This window comes from Rhagoletis pomonella, unplaced genomic scaffold (genome assembly GCF_013731165.1).
Source record: "Rhagoletis pomonella isolate Grant_MI unplaced genomic scaffold, Rhpom_1.0 Rhpom_scaffold_00209, whole genome shotgun sequence".
NCBI lineage: Eukaryota > Metazoa > Arthropoda > Insecta > Diptera > Tephritidae > Rhagoletis > Rhagoletis pomonella.
The window spans coordinates 109,977-118,653 of NW_023458763.1; positions in this window are offsets into that span (position 1 = coordinate 109,977).

An 8,677-nucleotide genomic window follows, 5' to 3' on the forward strand; every position below is an offset into this window, starting at 1 on the left:
TTTTTTTATATTATTTATTTTATATAGATCTGCAATATATTTGCATGTACACGTATACATGTATATAACTTCGTGAATTAACCTAAACCTGAAGGGATAGTTAGTTAACTTCCTTACTTAATAACTAGTTAATTTACGAACAATTTGAACTTAAAATGTATTATTTACTTTTTTTTAAATCTCCTTAATACATACCTTAATACTTACCTCTAATTATTTCTTACCTTTTAATTTAATTCCTCTGATATAATTTTATTAAAATTCTAATACATTTATTCCAATTCTTTTTGCTTACACTTTCATATATTTAAGATTACATGTAGTTCATATGTACATACATAACATCATGCTAAGTATCTATGTATGTACATAATTACCATGTACCTAATACCATGTGGTGAGCACACAAAACTAACCTTATTTGACAATGTCATAGTAGTTCTACTTTTCACTAGTTTTCTTTGTTGGCTCTCACTCTCCAGCGAATAATTTCTACTACCTAAAGTTATTAGTAGGTGAGAGATTAACTTAACTTCAATTTGCAAACTCTTAATTTTTGTTTTTTGTGTTTTTGTATTCATGCGCATTACAGTTGCGGTCATAAAATTAGTACCCCTTCGAAGAACACAACAAATTTTTTTTTGGTATTTTTCTGGAATTAAAATAATTTTGTTCATATATTTACATATATTTATTTATTTATTTATTCAAGTCTATGAAATACAGGTTTCTTATAGACTAAGAGCTATATGTAACAAACAACGTAAAAACTTAACAATATATTACAAAACTGTATTCAATATGTTAATAAGTTCATACTTAGATATTGAGAAATCAAACGAAACAGAGTTCGAGATCCTGTTAAGTTCATTGATAGCTCGAGCGATGGGAGCATTTCGAGCATAATCAGTTCTAAGAATTTGTTCATAGAAGGGTACAACAATACGCAGAGACCTCCGCGGGATGTTAAAATTAATCCGAGCGAGAAGAGATGTACAATCAATGTCACCACTAATAATATTGAAAAAGAAAGATAATGAAAGAATTACTCGCCTTATCTCCAGCGTTTTCAAATTTATTAGAAGTAACCGCGAATTATAAGTAGGCATCGGCTCAGAGAAGTTTAATGAGCGTAGCGCAAACCTAAGAAATATTTTTTGGACCCTTTCAATTCTATTTACTGCGGAAATATTTTAGGGTCTCCATATTATAGCACCGTATTCCAAGTTTGACCGAACAAAGGCTGTATAAAGTAATTTAAGAGTATAAGGATCCGAAAATTTCGCACAATTACGCCTAATAAAGCCCAAAAGTGAGTACGCTTTAGCGATAATAAAGCTTATGTGGCTATTAAAAGAAAAGTTCGAGGTAAAGAAGATACCAAGATCCTTAGTTTCTTCTAAAGAATCTAAAACAGAGTCATCAATCATATAGGTGGAAGGCAAAACATTTTGTATCTTCGCGTACGTTATTTTGAAGCACTTTTTTTATACCCGAGCGCACTTGTGCACAAGGGTATTATAACTTTGTTCACATAACGGTTGTTTGTAACAGGCAAAACGAATCGAGATAGATATAGACAAATGTATACATAAATGATCAGAATGAAAAGAGAAATCGATTAAGCGGTGACTGTCTGTCCGTCCGTCCGTCCGTCCGTCTGTGCACACGATAACTCGAGTAAAAATTGAGATATCTTAATGAAACTTGGTACGTGAACTTCTTTTGGGTGTAGGACGGATGGTATTGAAAATGGGCGAAATCGGACAATAACCACGCCTACGTCCCATATAACGGTAATTTTCAGAAATACGAAAACTGCGATATTTTAGTAACTACTGAAGATTATTCACTCAAAATTGATATTTACAATGAGTTTTAGACGAAAAATAATAATATTTTAAAATTTTGGCAAATGGGCGTAGCCACGCCCACTTATGGTTACATGTGTATATCTTGGTAACCGCTGCACCAATTTCTTCCAAACTCGGCACAGTTGTTGGCCTTGATACATCATACTAAATGGCCGAAAATTTAAAAAATCGGACAATAACCACGCCTACCTCCCATATAACGGTAATTTTCAGAAATGCGAAAACTGCGATATTTTAGTAACTACTGAAGATTATTCACTCTAAATTGATATTTACAATGAGTTTTAGACGAAAAATAAGAATATTTTAAAATTTTGCAAATGGGCGTAGCCACGCCCACTTATGGTTACATGTGTATATCTTGGTAACCGCTGCACAAATTTCTTCCAAACTTGGCACAGTTGTTGGTCCTGGCACAGCATACCAAATGGCCGAAACTTTTTAAAATCGGACAGAAACCACGCCCACATTCCATATAACGGTAATTTCGAGAAATACAAAATCTTCGATAAATCAGTAAATATCAAAGCTAATTTATTCAAAATGGATGGTTGCAACAATTCTTTACCAAGAAATACGTTTATGATAAAATTTTGGAAAATGGGCGGGGCACCGCCCACTTGTGATTACATATATGTATCTCGCTAACCGTTCTAGCAATTTGTACCAAACTCGGTATGGTTATTGTGCTTGCCACATAAAAGCAAACCGTGGAAAATTGTTGAAATCGGTCTTAAATTACGGCCGCTTTTCAAATAACAATAAATTTCAGAAATGCTTGAAATTTCAATATGTCGAAATTTAAGGACGTTAATTTACTTAAAATGTATACACCCCGGCTTATCATGTAGCGGTAGCTTTCGGCAAGGTGGAAAACATATCTTTAATACTTGCGCCGGGTATTTAATGTTCGGCTCCGCCCGAACTTAGACTTTCTTACTTGTTATATTTAAGGAGAGGTGAGAGTTTAAGCACCAGACCTGGAGATTATCAATATCTGCCTGAACCTTATTAATGTCATCACGATTTTGAATATTAGAATATATTTTTAGATCGTCAGCATATAATAGGTATTTAGCGAAAGAGAAGCAACTGCTTATGTCATTTATGAATAACACAAAGAGCAGTGGACCTAAAATGCTTCCTTGAGGAACGCCTGAACACGCTATAAAAGGTCGTGAGTTGGTGTTGTCAACAGTGACCACACATTGCCTATTAGATAGATAAGATTTTATCCACTTTAAAAAAACAGAGTGAAATCCCAGGTGTTCAAGCTTACTAATTAGCACCACGTGTGATACTTTATCGAAAGCCTTGGAAAAGTCAGTGTATACGCAATCAACTTGAAGACCAAGTTGGAAAGACTCGAAGCAGTATTCACTAAATTCAGTCAAATTAGTAATTGTAGATCGATTTGGAATAAAGCCATGCTGAAATGGTGTTATTAGACTTTTGGTTGCAAAATATATTTTCTCTTTTACAATAACCTCAAAAAGCTTTGAGATGGTGGACAGCTTTGAAATCGGACGATAGTTACAAACATTATTCTTATTTCCACTTTTGAAAGTAGGAGTAATGCACGTAATTTTCCAATCTTCCACAAAATAGCCTGAAGCCAGAGACATATTAAAAATAATTGTAAGTGGTAAAATTAACGCTGGCGCATTTTTGAGCAAAAAAACCGAAATACCATCAATATCAGTTTTTTCTGAAGGCTTAAGACCCATTATTCCGTTTAAAACATCCGCAGATGAAAGTCTGAGAGATCCAAAATTTACGGAAGAAACATTGTCTCCAGAACCAGCCACAAATTCGGAGTTACTATCATCCAATATAAAATTAGAGCTAAAAAACTTCGCGAATAAATTTGCTGAATCAGTTAAGTTACTAGCATATTCGTTCTCCAAGAATATAGCAGATGGAATACTGGAGATAGATTTTTTTGATTTGATGAAACTCCAGAATGATTTGGGGCTGGCATTTATACCTGACTCAACATTAAGTATATAATTTCTATAAAGAAATTTATCCAAACAGTTAAATTCCTTCATGTATTTCTGGTATGATGCATAAAATATAAAGTTACCAGTAGCCTTGTACCTTTTAAAGAATTTGTTCCTCAGATTCTTCAACTTCTTCAGGCGACGATTGTACCATGGAAGTTTATATGTTTTTTTCCTGACAATGGGAACCCATTTTAGACATACTTCAGATAATATGTCTTTAAAGATACAAAAACTAGCTGAGACATCAGAGGTAGAAAATAAATCCTCCCAATTAAGCTCAGATAAACATAAGTTTAATTCAGAAAAATTACCGGCTTTAAAATTGATACGTACATCTTCAACAGAGGCATTTGATGCAAACTTATAAAACTCAAAATTAATAGTAAGAGGAACGTGGTGCAAGTTAGATGGCAATAAAGGAAAATGACATTCTTCAATTGAGGTGTTTATATTGTCACTGACGAAAACAAGATCAAGAATTCTGCCAAGCCTGTTTACATATTTATTAATTTGCACTAAGTTAACGCTCAAAATATTGTCTACAAGATAAGACTCATGCCACTTACTAATATTTATGGGCATAAGGCCAGAGTTTGATATAGGAGACCAGCCTACATTAGATAAGTTAAAGTCACCTAATACACAAACATGATTATCAGCTACCTTACTTAGAATTAAAGAGGTCACATTATCAGTGTGTGCACTATAAATGTAATCCGCGCTATTGGGTGGAATGTATGAAGCAATAACAAACAGCGAGCTTGGCGAAGAAGCTCCCTTAATGCTAACACATAGCTGGTCCATAAGCGAATCATAATTATCAAGCGCAACCAAGTGAGAATGAAATTTTCTTTGAACAGCAATGAGAACGCCCCCACCTCTATCGCAGCCGGTTTTCAGGGAGTCTCTATCTTTGCGGTAAACGTTATACAAATTGGAGTCAAAATACTCACTATCAAAGAAATTAATTGTAAGCCAGGTTTCAACAAACACAATGACATCAAAATCCAAACGAGAACTAAAAAGCCGTACTGCCTCCCCTTTAGTTCGAATGCCAGAGACATTCTGGAAATATACCTTAATATATTATTATTAGCCGCGCCGGCTTCTGCACATCTTATTGTTGTACTGGCTTCTACACATTTTGTTGTTGGGTTCGACCTCTTCGTTTGCGACCTCCCCGTTTGCGAAAAAAATTAAATGGTTTCACTCTTACATTTATAGGCCAAATTTTCGCATCAAGAATACTATTAAACTCGACAGATAGAACACCCAACCTGAAGTTAACGTGGGTACGATATGCATATATAGTCCATGTATGCATGTAAGCACTACGCACACAGCAAGGAAGACCTTCTTCGCTTCGTGGGACTGCGTTGCCGACAAAAAGAAAATGTAAGTGAAGTTACTCTTTCTTTTTATATTCAAGCAACTAATTTTTATAAGATAATGAATATGCATATATTTATATATACATATATGTACAGGAGTATGTACGTGTGGGTTGGTTAAGCATGTTCGGTTCTAACTTTTCTGGAGGATCTGTATGTACATATGTATCAATACTAAAGGGTACATACTTACATACATAAATGAGTTAGTTCTCCTTTTGGTTTTAAATTTTGTTGTAAACATAAATATTCATATGAACCTGCAAATAAGCAGACATAATTACACGCGTACACTTGTGAGTTTACTTTTATTTTTTTTGCCTTGTATTTTCTTTTACTTTTTAATTTTTTTTTGTACCATATATGCGCGCTCTTATGCATACAAAAACACGCGTTTACAAATCTAACGTAAAGTTTTTTGTTTTGTTCGATTTGCGAACTCTTTATTCCGATTGGTCATTTTAAGCGAAGTTGAATATTTTCTTTTTGCAAGTTTAGAGCACGAAATTATCATTTTTATATAAGAATCAAAGAGAGCAACTAGGGTCAATGACCATATAGATACTTTTCGTTGAGGTAGGTCAGGTTCACAAATTAAAGCTACACCCACGCTGAAAACTATTAATATACGTATAATAGATTTAAGTTTTAACAGTAATTTTCTTTTGTATTAAATTTAATTATAATTTATTTTTAATTTGGTTTTTGTTTATAATTAAAGAATTTCCTTTTTTCAACTTAATGTTAGGATATATTTATTTACAATGAATTGAGAGCTAATAAATTTGTTAATATGAATTGGTAATTTATCGTTATGGTCTGATTTCTAGGGAAAGTGTGGGGGTTCTGTGGGGGCCTTTATGACATCGATAAGGCCAATGGTTGGGCGGGTTTAGAGGCAGCCACACATTCTTTAAAGCGGCTGCCGGGCAAACGGAGGCTTAGAGTTGAGGGATAATTGTATTTGTTGTTGGTTTTGGTTTATTAATTTGTAGATATGTTTCTTTTGTTAGTGTGCAATAAAAGTTCAGCTTATGACGGTTGACTGGGTAGGGGCACTGCTTGTCCAGTGATTGCGTGAACGGAACTCCACGCAGTTGAAGCTCCGGGCTAAAATGCGAGTGCACACGCCGTGGTTACTGGACACAGCCACCGGCAGTTTGCTCCTCGGTGACTATAATTTTAGTCATGGGTGTCGACCCGTTAGCTGGTCACATAACAAATGTTATATTGAAATGTTAGTGTACAAGAGATATCCAGCCGTTTATATTATTCTCATTTGACATTATGTACATACTCATATGTATACATTCCGTTACCTTTTTACACTATGCATATATATCCATCTCTGAACTACAACAAAGCAGTCGAAGTATAATAGTCCAATGTCTCAGACATAACAAAGAAAAAAAAAAGAATTTAAAGAAAAAAGGAATTTTGTATGTCCCGTCTGATGGTAATTGTACCCGGACCCTCTTGGCACCAACCAATTGTATCAAGCTTCTTTGCACACTCAGCTACAGCCATACATGTAATTGTCTTTTCAAATGTTAGTTGCGATCCCATACGAGTCCGAACTAGTCAGAAATAGTCAGAATCAGTCAGATTTTACTGGAAATCGATCCCGTACTCGGTTCTCTGACTATTGAGATTACAAAAAAGAGAGTAAATACGGTTCTCTCTCTGTCTGAAGTTATCAGTTTTAGTGCTGGTAAATTCTGGTAAATGTGTCAAACGATCAGCTGTAGTGTGTTTGGCAACCGAATTGTAAACAAAAGAAAAGTGCACTCTGTTAATTCATGTTGAAAAGTATTTAATTACTTGTTTAAGTGGATTCTAATGAATTTGAAAGTATTTTTGGTTATTTACATGTGTGAGCTGAGTGTGTTTACACACAAAATAAGGAAACATCTACAACCAAAATTTGGAGGTTATGTTGAAGTTGACAGAAGTTACCATTTTTTACTAGAAAGCGATCCCGTACTTTTCAATGTTACTCTCTCGCTCTGAGCGAATTTTTATTTTTTGACAGCTTTACTAGATTTAGTCCGAGGAATACGGGATTTCACCTGTTGAGTTTGAATCAACATCAGAGCGCGCGATTAGTGCATTTGTACAGATAAACATGTACAATGTATGTGTGTAAGTGTTGTCACCGCTGTGCATGCTTTGTTTACATATACTTTCTTAATTACATATGAAGAAGCATCCGAAATGTGCAAAACGCCATCCGTACATTGAAAAATGCTTCATTTTAATACGGGCGTATTTGTATTGAATATTTTCATTATACGTTCTGAATGTATAATGAAGAAATCAATTTTTTTAACACTTTTCACTTGTTTTTAATACGAACATTTTTAAACGGTAATCAAATAAAAAAATTTCATTTTTACAACGCGTTTTTTTTCTCAGTGTAGAGAAGACTACACTTGAATTAGCGGGACATTAGGAATTAAACGTACACTGGCGCTTAACATACATATGTTAAACACGGTGCCTGCGGTCATTGCAGACAGAATTGTCGCAGCAAAAACTGCTATTAGGCTAAGGTAGACCGGGTCCTTTTGTGGCACAAAAAAGGAAAATAAGGCGCTTCTCTGCTGCAGCAAATGTTTTTATAGGGCACTTTAAAACACGTTACTTGTCAAGGGCTAGCGATGGGTGTTCTGACAGGCCTTTTGTATCAGCTGTCAAGAGGAAGATGAAGTGGAATCATCTCCACACTTTCTTTTAGACTGTCCAACCTTCGCGAGGCTAAGATGGAAACATTTTGACTCCCATTTCTGAACAACCACTGTGCTCTCAGCGGTCGAAATTAGCCACATTCGAAATTTCGTAATCGGCTCGCGGCGTTAACTTAACTCAACCTAACCTATATCCCTTTGTGCTATGAAACAGTTGGTCATATTATGCATTCATATGTAAATACTAGGGATGTGTAAAATGCAGGGGCGCACCCAGGAATATATTTTGGGAGAGGTTTATACTTCTGAAAATTCGCTTCAGATAAAATGATCATTAAAGTACATTTATGCAAGTTTTATGTACAGTATGTAATAAATAAATAAACTTTTTGAAGTTTCATAAATTGCATTTATTTACATAAAATTAGCAAAAAACTCAAACATTTGTAACCGACTTCGAAAAAGGGGTAGGTTATCAATTCGTCGGAATAGTATGCTAACGCATAACTTTGGACCACGTGAACCGATTTCAATAATTCTTTTTTTTATCGGAAAGATGTTACCTCAATGGTCTTCCCATAATTTGAAATTAATTGTTTAATATAAAGTTCTATAAACACAAGATGCGCTCAACTTGCAAAAGTAATAAAAAAATTACAAAATAAATAATATAAAAAAACTTTTTAATATACAACGCTTTTATAAATGGACTAAAAAGT